The 14,365-nt window shown below is 53.1% G+C and overlaps 1 long non-coding RNA gene across 1 annotated transcript; it reads left to right on the top strand.

Moving 5' to 3' along the window:
- The first annotated feature begins 6,947 nt into the window (after nucleotides 1-6,947).
- LOC115937848 (uncharacterized) lies at nucleotides 6,948-13,164 on the top strand. Its single transcript, XR_014148029.1, has 2 exons — nucleotides 6,948-10,851; nucleotides 12,724-13,164. It is a non-coding gene; the product is annotated as an uncharacterized LOC115937848 (long non-coding RNA).
- Nucleotides 13,165-14,365: the final 1,201 nt, after the last annotated feature.

The raw sequence follows: 14,365 nt of genomic DNA on the forward strand, positions 1-14,365 counted from the left end.
GCATGAATAAAACGTACACAGACTCTGATACCCCAAATCTTTTGTCATTCGAAAAAGTAAAATCATTACAAAAGACTGCTGTTTTCATGGTTTGAGTTGTAATCAATACCTAGAGTCTAACCATTGAGCAACAAGTTTTTACGTGCTAATATGCAGTGTAACCTCTAGAATAATCCAGGAAGACTTTAGCGTCCTTTCTACAGTCACCCCAGAACCAAGACTGCAGAAGCCCACGAAGAACTTACAGCCTGCCTGAGATCATCCCGCCTACAAACTGAGTTATTGCTTTGTCCTAAAAATTAGTTGTTTTTTCTTTTTTTCCCTATGAGGCTTTTCGGAAATTTACAGGATGCCCGTACTTTAAATGTGTACAAAAAAAAAAAAAAAAAAAGATAAAAATAAAGGTGCAAAGAAAGTTTAGTATTTTGGAATGGTGCTATAAAGTTGAATCTGTTGGTATTTGAGTGCATTTTTTTAATGTCACATAAGAGATATCGGGTGGCATGTGCTCAGAAATAACTATTCAAATGTTTTGTTTGAGGTTGAGAATGATAGAAAATCCGTTTTCATTGGCGAATGTGGCCTATTCAGAAACTAGTTACGCTGTTTTTGAAAAGTTATAATAGAGAATGGTTTTTTAAGGGGTGGATGAGCGGCTGGATGATACAGTGTAAGCTATTAACTACCTCTTTTACGGAAAGAATCTGGCCTTTGCCCTGAAATCCATCCATTTAAAAACTGTTGGAAATCTTTCATTTCCTGTCAAACCCATGGACCAATTCCCATTATCTGTTCACCTGCAAGGAAGCAGAGAAGGTATTATAAATGAGCCAAAAATGACAATCCAAACAACCTACCTTCTTCTTGCTGAGTTGTGTTTCACTTCTTTATCGGAGAGCTGGGAGCCCAGCCGCCTGACGGTTCCTGCCCTCCGTCCTCCACCCTCACCCCCGTCAGCACCACAGAGAACTTCCCAGTCAGGCGAGCTTTCAACACTGCCGAGACCTATTTTTGGTAATAGTATATAACCTGCTAAGATGTCTCCTTCTTCGTTAACTCAGCAGAGAGGTGTCGAGCACACACTGCATGCCCAGCCCTGTTCTAGGCTCCCAGGAGTCACTCATGAGCAAAGACCCTGTTTACAATCACATGATAGGCTTTGGGGTCAGACGGTGACAGACACGGTTTCCAAATGTGGTGCTTATGTGTTGAGCACACGTAGTGCACTTTTGTTGACTGAAATCTAAGGCTCTAGCCTCTATCTGTAGCTCCTTAGAATGCGGTGGGAACCGCTGTGGACTGAATATCAAGGAGACTGAGTCAAGGTTCAGCGCCAGGCTGACCTGTAAGTACTAGGAAAAACGGTCTCCGAGGCCCCCTCCTGGCCCCTAAAATGGGAGTCTGCGGCCTCTGGCTCCTTTCCTGCTCGTGCTCATGTCAGGGTGCGTGTGTGTTCTGGAGTGGAGGGGACAAAGCCTATCATGGGACCCAGTGATGCCAGGCCGCTGGGTAAGCCCTTGGAAATGCAGGAATCGACCGAAACTCTACGAGAAGACCTTATCAAGGCCTTTTTTGTCCTTAGGTCCCACAGACCCTGCCGTGTGCCCATGCCCATCTAGCTCCCCGTCGCCACACTCCCTGCTTCTGTCCCCTGGTTCCCCAGTCCTGCTTTTGTTTGATGATGCTCCAACTCCTCCAAAACGCCACAGTCCAATTACCAAGTTAATTCACTTTGGGTTGTAAACATAAGAAACCCTGAGGGGAAATTGGGGCAAGACCATCAACTGTGTTCTTCCTGAGTCTCATTTCAGGGACTTGAAGTTTTACCCCAGCTTTTTCAAAGCATATTCTAAGAAACGGAAGAGCGATCTCAAAAAACAAAAACCACCAAAAACTCTACATATTCTCCCCTTGGCCATCTGTAATCCATATTATTATAGTAAAGACTGAGAAGTCGTACAGAAAAGAAGCGTGTTTATCCCAAACATTTCCTGACTTGATTAACCTTGGAACCCTTTTTTTTCCTCCTGTGAACTCGCTGCAGAGCTTTGGTAGATTACCCGCATTAGTCGAAGAGCCTGCCTCACTTCCTAACCGCCTTATTGCTCGCTCACCCAGAGTGCGTTATACCTTAAACTGAAATGGCGATGAAATCTTCTCTTGCTGTCCCTGTGACCTTGAGCAAGGTACTTAAATTCTTTGAGCCTCAGTTTCCTGACCCATAATATGGGGTAATGCTGACCTCAGGATTGGTGAGGATTAAAGGAGATGATTTTTTTTTTTTTAAGATTTTATTTATTTATTTGACAGAGACACAGTGAGAGAGGGAACACAAGCAGGGGGAGAGGGAGAGGGAGAAGCAGGCTCCCCACTGAGCGGGGAGCCCGATGCGGGGCTCGATCCCAGGACCCTGGGACCATGACCTGAGCTGAAGGCAGATGCTTAACGACTGAGCCGCCCCGGGTCTCCTAAAGGAGATGATTCTATAAAGACCTGGTAACCTGCGTGATCACTGTGTATTACCCTGGACACACAGACACACACTTCCTTTGGTGGTGCCCTCAAGCATGTTTAACAGATGTTTAAAATCTCGCCTAAGAGACTATCTTCCTGTTTTCAGAAGCAGCCACACAGTTTGTGTGACTTTTTTGGTTTCAGTTTTCTAGTAAAAACCATAAAAGCTTAGTCAATTGACTGCCTGTGTCTAGCGGGCAAGGTGATTGCGCTTAATTTCGCTAACACAGGTCAGTTTGGGGACTTGGACATCCAGAGATAGTGGGAGACCTCACCTGTAACATCACAGGCCCAGGGGGAGGCATATTTGGAAGACAGTCGTGCACCAGGCTTTGTCCTTTCCTGCCCCCGAACGAAACAGTGGCTAGGAACATCTTCCGGGGGTCAGATGGAGCAGATGGCTGACCGCAATGTTTTACTTTGCTGTTCGTTTTCATCTGGTGCAGAGAGCAGAGAGCTTTCCTGAAGAAAAGGAACTCTATCTTCACACTGAGCTGGAGATGGGCCACGTTTCTGTGGGCTACCAAAAAAGGAATTCAGGACGCTCTTCCTTTCCATGCGGGCTTAAGGTCAGGTAAATAAATGAACCTTGAGCTTTGATCTTCTGCATAAATTTGGTATTTAGATGGCCCAGGATCTGTATGGTCTACGCACTGTAGATTTTTCCAAAGACTTAAGGAACCTAAACTTGGATTCAGCCCCTTGAAGATATCCTTGTCCAAACAAAAGCAGGTTCTTATGGCAAAAACCGGCGGCATTTATAACACTGCTTCCTAGTAAGTGGTGATTATTTCACATTTGGATGTTTTTTGCGCTTGAAAGAATGTCCTGGCTATTAGTTGTCTTCACAGAAGCCTCGGTATAAAACTTTATAACATCCATTCTCCAGAATCAGCAGCATAGGCTGACACGCAAAGTAGTTGGAACCAAACTGAGACCTCCCCTTTCCAAGAATGTGTTTGCCTAAGAAATGTTTTCAGCTCTACGCAAAATCCAGAGGATCCAAGGACTTTTAAAAAAGAAGCCATGGTGTGCATTGGCCACAGTTTGGGGGAGGGGGGTCTCTTGTAAAACCTCATCATCAAGACATGATGTCAGATGCTCACTCTACATTTGTACCTCTGTTGAAAGGAACGTAGTCCAAATTTAAAACAAAATCTGCAAAGTCTGGGCGGTGCTCTGTCCTTGTATGACAAATTCTTTCAAGAGTCTCTCCTTACTGCGGTCTTCATAATCCATAGTATTATCTGTAGGTTTTGTGTTGAGATGCAGATGTAACTTTGACCCTCTCCCGGGTGTAAGCAGCCCATGTTACAGGTCTCTGACCTCTGAGGCTTTCCTGGGCCTCCCTCCTCATCCTCACGCCCAGTGAATTCCTACAGGCAACTCATGATTACATCCCTGCTGGACACAAGATACTCAACCAAAGACTAAGATGCCCAGGAGATGTCAGATTTTCTGCCCTTCCGGACCTTCAAATAAACTACCAAACTTGTCCTGGAATTTAAATTTCTCCAAAAAGTACTGTTGGGCCCATGGGCTTTCATAGATGACACTTGATGAGAAATTGGAATGAACCTAACCCCAGCTAGCTTTCAAAACTGAAATTCCTAGTCATCCAGGGAAGGGGCCTGTCCAGTAGGGACTGGCATGACATTCAGCCCTGTTATCTCAGATGCTCTTGGAAGCTTCCCTGGCTTGGTGGCTGTTAGAATATTCTGCCTACCAAATGACTTCTTTGGTGCCCCTGTCAGACAACGTTTTGGATTTTAATTTCATAATCTTTTCTTTCCTCTATTCCCTTTTCATTCACCCATTGTGACTTGGAAGACACCTGAGGAATGGAAAGCAAAAAGGGACATACGGGGAGGACATGAGTTGCGCGTGTTTGGATCATGGCTTTAAAAACGCTTGTCTAAGACGAGAGGCTATTTGTTCCCATGGGGGAAGAAATGACATGAGATCTCCTGCACGTCGAAGATCAATATACTTTTAGCATGATAAAAAAAAAAAATACCCATAAGTGCAATGCTTGTTTTGTTGGTTCAGTGTATTTGTCACCAAATGGTGTGAACATATGGCCAGTCCTTCTCTTGGCCATAAGATCTGAAGGGAAAAGACTCCTGATGGCGAGAAGCCATAGTGATTTATCAAGATGAGTTTCGATTCCAGAGGGAGCTTCGAGTGAAGGCCTCTCTCAGCCAACTTTTCCTGTGCAGGTCCCCTCTCCCCACATATTTGATGTCTGCTTTGGTGGGTAATAGTAGATTGGGATGCATCTGGAAAAAAAAAAATCGGGTTTTGTTAATTAGTGGAATTGCATCTTGGTGGGCCTTGTTTTCAAAAATTAAATTTGATATTAGTTTGGGGGCTCAGAGCACTGAGCAATCAAATCTTGATATGAACTGACATCTCTTCCCATCCACCCAGAATCTGTCTTTAAGGGCCATTATTAAATGGCGAGATCTTTAAGTGCCTGTAAATTATTTTCACAGTCTCATGCTTGTCTGGGGTATTGAACTTACATTTTTGGAGCACACTCTTCAAAGCCTCCTGTCTGGCATCTCTTATGGAGGTGGCGGTGAGAAGTCTGTTGTTTTCTATTTTCTCAAAAGCACACGGGAGACCCCACTTAGGGGGAGCCCCATTGGGAGATTTCCCAGCACTCCCATCATCATCCCTGGGAGAGGACTGCGTTCCCGACTCACAGCAGACGAGCCCCTGCTTCCGCTCACCAGCCCCCTTCACCTCCAGGACAGAGAGCTTCTGACCCTCCGACCCTGCCAGGGCACGGAGTTGGGCATGACCCACCCCTGTACCTGTCATGGGGGAGAAAGAGCCAGCCTCTCAGGGGAGGAGGTTCCTGGGGTTCTCTCATGACCAGTCTCGGGACCCCACCTCCCAGTTCGCTCTCCTCCATGCCTCATCTGTGTCGTTCCTATCAGCGTAACGGTAGGCAAACCACAGTCTGCCATACAACGGGCATTTAATAAACAATGGCAGTCTCATCCCAAAAACATCCTGAGCATCCCATCGTCACGTGCCTAATTGGGGCCACGGGCCTCGGCAGGTAAGGACCATTCAGTCTGCTGCATGTTGCCGCGGATACAGGAGAGGAACCCAGCCCAAGTTGGCGGGGGTAACCTGGGAAGCCTTCCTGTAGGAGACTGCATGAGTTGGAATGGGGCTTAGAAAAGAGAGGTCATTCTTCCCCAGGCGTAGTGCTCATATGGCAGAGAGTTATGAAAGATCTCTGGGCATTCTGGGACCTAAAAGAAACCCAGAATTGTTCAATTGCAGGTTTTAAAGTGGTCTGAGGGAGGCATTGGGGTGGGGGTGCCAAGAGGAGACTGGGGAGTTAAGCGAGGACAAGACCACAGGAGTCCTGCCCCCGCCGAGGAAAGCTGGCCTCGGTGGGTTACTGAAAGACTTGAACAGTAGTGAGATCCTCAGTTGGAACTAGATGGGAACCTGAGGAGCGAAACTAGCAGTGGGAAATCATTTGGGGTTCAAAGGATTCAGGCAAGGGGTGCTGAGAGCCAAGTGAGAGCCGTGCCTGTGGGCTAAGAAGGGTGAGCAGCCTTTAAAACATGGGACAGATCCCGGGATGTTGGGGACGTGAGGCCCGGTGGTTGGGTGGACCAAGGAGATGGAAGGGAAAGGCAGTTCCCGGCGTGGGTCACTCCGAGTGGGGTCGCCAGCCTTCGAGGAGGGGGACCAGCTGGAAGCCTCCGGTACGCGATCTGGTCGCAGACCAGTGGTCTCCAAAGATGTGGTGGGCTGCAGGCACAGGAGAATCAAAGTTGTCACCAGCTGACCCCGGGGTAAGGAGATAATCCTGGATCGCCCGGGTGGGCCCAAGGTAAGCGCAAAGGTCTTTAAAAGCAAAGAGGGAGGCAGAAGGGGATTTGAAGGTGTGACGCAGAGGGTCAGGAGGTGCGAGGACGCTGGCCTTGAAGATGGAGGAAGGGGCCGTGGGCCCTGGGGTGTGGGCAGCCTCCAGAAGCTGGAAAAGGCCAGGGCACTCCCCAGAGCCCTCAGAAGGGAGCGCAGCTCTGTGCCACCCAGATTCTAGCCCCGGAAGGAAGAGCTTCCTCAGCCTAACAGCCACCAGGCCTGTCAGATGGTGTGTTTGTGTTGTTTTAAGCCACTGAGTTTGAGGTAGTTTGTTTCAGCTGCTGAGGAAGACGAGTTCAGAGGCTTTTTGAGTTTGTGGAGCGTGTGGGACATGCAAGCGCGGCTGGTTAGTGGCAGTGGGGCCCGGGGCTCCGGAATCCAGGGCCAGCATGCGCTAGAGTGAGGATCGGGCTGTCTGCGAGGAGGCGGTTCACGGGGTCCCTGAGACGAGAAGTCCCGAGGGCTCTGCGGCGCTCAGAACGAGAGTGTGGAAGGGGAGAGCAGGACCCGGGGCGGAGGGACCCCAGGAGGGGCAGGCAGGACAGAAGCTGCTGGCCCCACGGTTGCAGCGGCCTCTCGGGGCAGACTGGGCGAGAAGGTCAAGGGCGCTGAGGGGGCAGTGCCACTGTGGGGGGCGGGCTGGCCTCCACCACCTGCAGACCTGCCGGGAAAGCCCCCCCAGGTGTGCCCAGGATACTCCCCCAAGATGCTGGCCCCTCCGAGGAAACGCTGGGGCGGGCCTCAGCTCGCGGATCCCCAGGGCGCACAGCTCACTAGCCGGCTGGCATCCTGCCTCTTCGCGCGCAGGCAGAAGTCATCCTGCTTTGCTGCAAAAATCACTGCCTCGGGGAAACGCCATTCGCCAGTATTCCGAGTTCTCACCGTGGGAGTTCTCGGGTGGCACGTCTGCATCTGCATCCTGGGCGGGGACACTGGCTGCCTCGAATCTTCGAGCACGGGGAGCTGCTGGGAGAGCGCGACTGCGTGAGGGCCTCAAGGCGCCCTGGCCATCGGGAGCAGGATGGGGGCGTGGACCCCCTCCTCCGCTCGGTGAGGGTATCCAGGCCGCAGCTGGAAACCCGACCTTGAGCCACAGGCTCCAGCACACGGCCTTAGGTGGGCCGGGCCCCAGACGGATCCCCAGTGTCTGTGTCCTGCCGCGCCCTGTGCTCGGGCCGGGCTCTGGAGCCATCGATGGCCTCTTGAGCTGCAGCAGGTGGCCAGTTCATCGTTTGATGGGCTCCTAAGGCCGGCATCCCCAGGGAGGCAAGAAGAGGGCCACCCCGCAACCCCCTTTGCTCTGCCAACTTCCTTTCTGGTGGCTCCATATTTCTCTGGAAGTCTCTTCTGGCTGCCGGTGCCTGAAGACCAGCCTTTCCGGGCTATCGGAACGGCCCGAGGTGAGCACCTGGGTCTGCCGGGCCTTCTTTCACTCTGCATGCGACAGCCGGGGGCTCGGGAATGGCCTGTTGACAGGCCAAGGCAGGGTGCTGGGGCCCATGGCCAGCCATCCGGGGCTCGTCTTCCCGAGAGCTCCTACGAAGATGGACGACGCGGACTTCCTTGTCCGAAGTTCCTCCCTGGTGCGCACACGGGCCTGGCGTGGGTCCCCACTGACCCAGGGCCCCCTCACATCTCCCGGCTGCTCTGGGCGGCCTGCCGGGCCCATTCCTGAGTGCCCCCACCATCCCTCCTGGCCTACAGCTCCTCGTCCATCCATCTGCTGGGCATTGGCCAGAGCTTGGGCCCTCGGACAGACAGATGGATGGACGGACGGACAGCCGCCAGGGTCCTTTATCCTGCTCTCTGCTCAGCCATGAATTTCTGAGCGCTTCCTTCCACTTGCTCCCTCCAGTTCATTGTGTTCTTTATTTTCCTACTTCTTCGTTGAAATATTTATTTTCATTTGTTTAATTTTGTAAAACACACTCAAGCGCTCGGTTTTCTCTCCAGAACGTGTCTTCCGCTCCGACGGTCGTCTTGTCATGATCGTCGTTCCTTGAAGACCTTCTCCCCACGGATGATTTGGGGGGCTGTCTTGTAGCTTGAAAGTGGTTTTGTTTTTACCCCCCCCCCGCCGTTCTTCCCTTTCCCATTGACCCCTCGTTTCCTCGCAGTGTTGTCATGGAAAAGGTCTTCTGTCACTTTTGTATTGGATCGTTTTTCTTGTTCCTTCCCCGCTCCGTTGCTTCCTCCCGGAGCCCCTGTCGCGCAGGCCGCCCCCCAGCTACTCTGCCTTCTTGCCCTTTTCGTTCTGTCACCTCCCTCGTCACCCACACGGTCTCTCGCCTCCTTCTGAGAGCTCTGGCAATTTCTTGAGGTCGTCGTTCGGCTCCCGGTGCCGTCCAGCACGCTGTTCACTCCTTCTGCGGAGCCGAGAAATAATGGGTCGTGAATGTGTTACTTCTAAAAACGAGATGGTAACATTTCAGAGGTGCAATGTTGTCCGCAGCCCCTGGCGCCCCCCCCCCCAGCCCACCCTCCCTCCCCGGTGGCCTCCCAGAGGTCATTCCTCACAGCCGACCTCAGGCCGTCAGGTGTTTTGGGGATGGGAAGCCTCACAGGCCGTCCGGGAGCTGGTCTCTTCTCGGTGGGGGGGGGCCTGGCCCACTTGCCGGCAGCCCCCAAGCTCAGGGTGCCAGGACACAGGGAGGGGAGCCGCTATGTCACACTTGGGGGCCGGGGACACTTTCCCTCCGGAGAGGGCGGCCGGCGAGTCCCGGCTTGCCCGGACTCCTTGATGAGAACTGCCAATCCCATGTTCCAGGCGACCCGAGACGGCGGGTCACCCCGCCCCCAAACCAAGGGCACCTACTTGCTATTTCTGCCCAACAGGAAGGGGCCCCCCATGCTGTCCCCCCACCCCTCCCCGCAGCCGGGCACTGGTGCCTCCTCCTCGGCAAGAAGATCTACTGGCACCTTTAAATGGCCGTAAAAATGTAGTCCTTCCCACAGGGAAACCTCCCCCCTCGTTCCCAGCCCTGCTTCCAGAGTGGGGCACCCACGACCCTGTCGGCGGCCCTCAGGCGGGGTCCCTCATGCGCCTCGCCCACCCCGTCGGCCTCACGGCTCAGGAAATGAAGCTACGTTTCCAGCTCGTCGAAGGCACTTGCTCTGTGTTCCATTCATCTTACCCTAGTTGCTGGGCTTCTGCGCTCCCACGGGGCTTCAGGCTGTGGGTTTGCAACTCACTCGGGGGCCATTGCAGCATCTCTTACACCGCATACGATTTATTCTCCAGCCTGTGGCTTCCTTCTCACGGTTGCTTACCTGGACCGTTTTCCCGGCCTGGTCCCGGCATTTCCGCCCACAGAACCGAGTGGAGGGTCTTCACGGGGCCCGGCCCTCTCGCTGGCTCGGGGTGAGGCCGCCAGGGCGCCCGGCCCCTTCTTTCCTTGCCCAGTCCAGAAGGAGAGGCAGGCCGCCGCCGTCCCCAGTGTGCCCACGGCCGCACAGCTGCCCGCCGGCACCCCGTCTCCAGACGCGAGCGCGGGGGGCCTGGACGAGTGTGTGCTGGGCCGCCGGGAGGCACAGGTCCACCTCGGGGGGGAACACGAAGGTCCTCCGAGGACATTGTTGCCAAAAGGAAGGTAGTTAAGTGATTGAGAAAACACCAGTTCATAGTTGTAAGTATGTTTTCTCATTAGCTTATTGCTCATTTATTATTTACTATTACAGAGGGAAAAAAAGGCAGTATTTCTTCTTTCCTCCGTGGCATCGTGGGGCCCTCTGTGAGGTGCAGTTTCTCTGCCTCCCCCCCAGAACAAAGGACCCTCCTTCCAGGCCCTGCTCAGAGTAGGCGGAAGTACAGACCGGACACTGCGGAGGACCCCCATGGGGAGAAGCCCACGGAGGGCCAACAGGGGTGCAGTGAGGACGGTCTGACGTGACCCCAAGGTCATGAGCAGCTCCTGATCAGACCCAGGCAGGCCCCTGTGTGGACTACTCACTGCCACATGGGGGGTGACATGTGCAACATGGTGCCAGACAAATAGGATCCCATCGGCTTTGCACCACTTGTGAGTCTTCAGTCACCCCAACAAACCCGGAGTGTCAACAATCCCCTGAGAGCGGTGAGTGCCCCGCCCGTGCCCTCGAAGCTTCCTGCAGCCCTGGGAGGAGTGGCAGTTCCAGCCAGGGCCCTTGTTGCCCCAACAGAACCCAACGTGGGCTCAGTCTCGCAGAAACGGCGTTTATCAGAAGGATACCAAGTGGCTCACAGAATCAACAGAAAGAGAAAACAGGCCCGTGAAGTGGGCAGGGACCCAGGGAGGGTGGCAGCTGGGACTGTCCCCATCCAGACCTTCCTCCCAGAAGCTCACTGAGGCCTTGGCCGGTGAGGACACTGACCAGTAGAAGCAACTGCGGCGTGGCGGAGAGGACACTGTCCTCTGTGGCTCACTGTCCACGTGGCTCCCGTGGCTCGGCGGATGGCGGGTGGTAAGGAGTAGTACGGCTTCTGGGGGCGCTGATGCTTCGTTGGGGGCAGAGAGGGTGGTAATGGGGGTGCAGGGGGTGCTCCTGGAGGGCGTTCAGGACTCCAGGTAGGTGCAGACTGTGTGGATGACATAAAATGATGGGGTCCCCTAATAAGGGAGAGAAAGCAAGTTGCCTGGGGAAGGGCAGTGGTGGGGGGTCCTACAGGACGAGAGAGTTCTGGCAGTGAGCAAGGACATCATCTGCAGGGCGTGCAGGGACAGACAGGTGTTGGAGTGTCGTGCAAGGATGAGGATGTTGTTTTTGTTTGTTTTGTTTTTTTAAAAGATTTTATTTATTTATTTGAGAGAGAGAATGAGAGACAGAGAGCACGAGAGGGAAGAGGGCAGAGGGGGGAAGCAGACCCCCCGCTGAGTAGGGAGCCCGATGCGGGACTCGATCCCGGGACTCCAGGATCATGACCTGAGCCGAAGGCAGTCGCTTAACCAACTGAACCACCCAGGCGCCCCGAGGATGTTGTTTTTGACAAAGCGACACAAACATGCAGGCAGTCATTAGAGCCCATGACGGACCTGTCACTGCATTCCCTGACAGTCTTGCCAGCTTCTCATTTTCCTGCCCCCGCCCCGTCACCTTTGGGGAGCAAGCCTGTCCTCGCAGCCCGGACTTTCCAGCCAGCAGAGCTAAGTGAGGACGCGAGATCTCTGATTTTCAGTGTGCCTCTCCAAGAGAAGCCTGGTAAAAGCCATGAGAGGTTTCCGGAATGGCCTGGAGAAGAGAAGGTCAGGCCTCAAGGATGAGGATGGAGGCGGGTGCACGCTGCTGAGGAGCCGGGGTGGGGGGTGCAATTCCAGCAGGAGGACCTGGCGCCCCAAGGGCCTTCAGCTGCTGGACCTCCCCACCCCCCCACCGCCCAGTGGGGAGCCCGGACACAGGAGCCGGGCTGCAGTGCTCAGGGCGGCGGGAGGAAGGAGGCAGCGCCGATTCTGCCCTTGCGTGGGCCGAGGTGCGTTTCCTTCCTTTACAGAGCAGGGACTGATACAGCATGTCCATGAAATCAAAGCAAAGAGGAACCTGTTTTAGAGGCAGGAGAGAGCACGCTCAGAGGAGAGGCCAAAGCCCTGAGCACTGGGGACATATGGCATTTGTCAGTCAAACGCAGAGCAACCTTCAAAAAGCCATTAGAAGGCAGCCCCATGCCGTCTCGGCCATTTGTGCCGGCTGATGGCTCCCCTGTCCCGCAGGCCCCACAGACGCTCGGTTTCTGGGACTAATTAGCCTTCCAGAGGGCAATCAAGGGCCTCTGCTGGAACTTTCTTAGGAACTGAGCCGTTAGATGGCTTCAAACGGACACCACTAGAAATAGGCAAAAGCCCGGTCAACGGTGGCTCCCTCCCTGACCGGGCCGGGCTGCTCCCTCAGCCCGCGGCCTAGTGGCACCAGGCCACCCCCCCGCCCCGCCGCGGGCCCGTCCCAAGCCCGGAGATGCCACCACCATCTCCCCAAGGGGTCCTCTCCCTCCCACAACATTCTCCAAAGTCCACCCTTCCTCCTCACTGCATTGTCCAACCTGGCATTTCTATCTGGAACCGTCTTCAGAGCTCCCTGAGGGCAAGAATCGGCCTGTTTTGCTCACAGCCGGGTCTTCAAGACTGGGAGGCCGCCTGGCACAGAGCACCTTGTTAATGTGGCCAAATGCGTGAGTTTTATCCCAGCTGAACTAAGCCTGTCGGGTTTCCTTTGAAGAACATACTTCTAATAGGGCAGATGTATTTATTTCCTCTTGTTTTTAACGTGATTTAGATTCAGGGAGAATTTGGTCCCTGAATTTTCCTTCTCTAAGTCTTTTCCTTGTGGTCTTCATCCACCTCCTAGGAACGACGTCAGAGGGGGTCCATTGGAAATGCCAGCTGCTGCCAAGGCTCGGGCTGCCTGTCTGTGCCTTAACTCCGACGTGCCCTCTGGGTTGTCTACTTATTACCTGCGCCTTCCACACCGCTGTCTCGTCCTGCAGGGGCCGCGGGCACCCACCCGGCACTGCGGGGCTCTGGGGGGGGGGGCACGCCCAAAAGGACGGCATCCGCTGAGCCCCTGACCCTGCAGCTAGGGGCTGATGATGGGGAGCCGCAGTGAGCAGGTCACCCCACAAAGCCTTGTTCCCTTCCCTCCCTGTACCCTTCCTTCCACCATCCAACCTCCCTCCTAGGCCCATGTCTTGAAATGAGAGGTTGAAAATGTGTCCCACTGTAGAAATGTTGGAGAGTATGGAAGCACAGAGATAAAAATGAAAAATAAAAGTTACCTATAATCCTGGCACCCAGAAATATCTTTCATAAAGGGTTCAATTTTATAAGCAAATCCTAACATGTATCATAGCACGAGCCTTTTCATGTCATTAATTTTTCTAAAATGTGAATCTTAGTGGCTGCCTAGGGCTCTATTTATTCCACCAATCCCCTATTGTTGGACATTTATGTCTTTTCCAAATTTTCACCGTCATAAAAAATGCTGCAGTGAACATCCTAGGAGGTAAATCTTTGTGACTAGCTCTAATTCATTCATTAAGATAAATTCCTAAGATAAATTCCTATAAAAACAATGTGTCAAGTGGGCTGAGTATATTTAAAGCTCTTCGGACGCGTCCCCCGGGGACGCTCTGGGGAAGTCAAGTCACTGAGAACCTCGATGGAAGTGCACAGAAGGGCCAAGCCCCTTGAGCCCGGCCAGCACTGAGTGTCCACTCCCCCTCCAATCTGAGAGACCGGAAAAAAGAATTTTTTTTAGCGTTTTCTTTTCACTTCTTCGTCATCAAGATTGGACTTTTGAAAAATATGCTCTTAACTCATCTATATTTTGTGTTTTAGAAAATTTTTATTTGTATCCTTTGTTGACTTTTCCACCAGAATATTAATTTTTCATAAAAATTGAATCTGTAGGAGTTATATTCATAAGAACAAAAGTCTTGTGTCACTTCTTTCCCTTTTTTCTCCCTTGGTTTTGTGTTTCTGCCCTCAGTCTCTGCAAAGTGAATTGCTTGGACCAAATGACCTCTTGACCCCCAAGGTCATGTCAAAAAGCTCAGAGCGTCCTCTCTATTGTCACCCTCCCCTTCTTAGGAGCCGGCCAGGTCCCCAAACTCAGCATAGCAGGGGCGGGGGTGGGGGACACTTGAGTTTCAAATGTCTGCCTGGGTGAGGTGTCACACTTGAATAATCCAGGTAGGTCACTACTGAGGCCCCCGGTTGGGAGAGGAAGCCAGGCCCCCCTTCCCCGGGAGGGGTCCAGACCAGGGTCTCTGGTTGGCGCCGGGAACCTGGGTGAGGGCCGTTCTCAGTGCAGCCCAGAGCCCTCATGAAGGCCGACCTCCCCTCACTACTGGCCGAGGAAATTCTAAGGCCACACGATGGACTCCGACGCCGACGCAAGTTCTGTGACATGGAAGACTTTATTTTTCACTGAGAAAAGGAGATTCCCGAGCAATAAAAGCCCTTTCATAGACACACACACACGCGGGCCC

This window comes from Leptonychotes weddellii, chromosome 8, assembly GCF_054177405.1.
Source record: "Leptonychotes weddellii isolate Sample4059 chromosome 8, ASM5417740v2, whole genome shotgun sequence".
Taxonomy (NCBI): domain Eukaryota; kingdom Metazoa; phylum Chordata; class Mammalia; order Carnivora; family Phocidae; genus Leptonychotes; species Leptonychotes weddellii.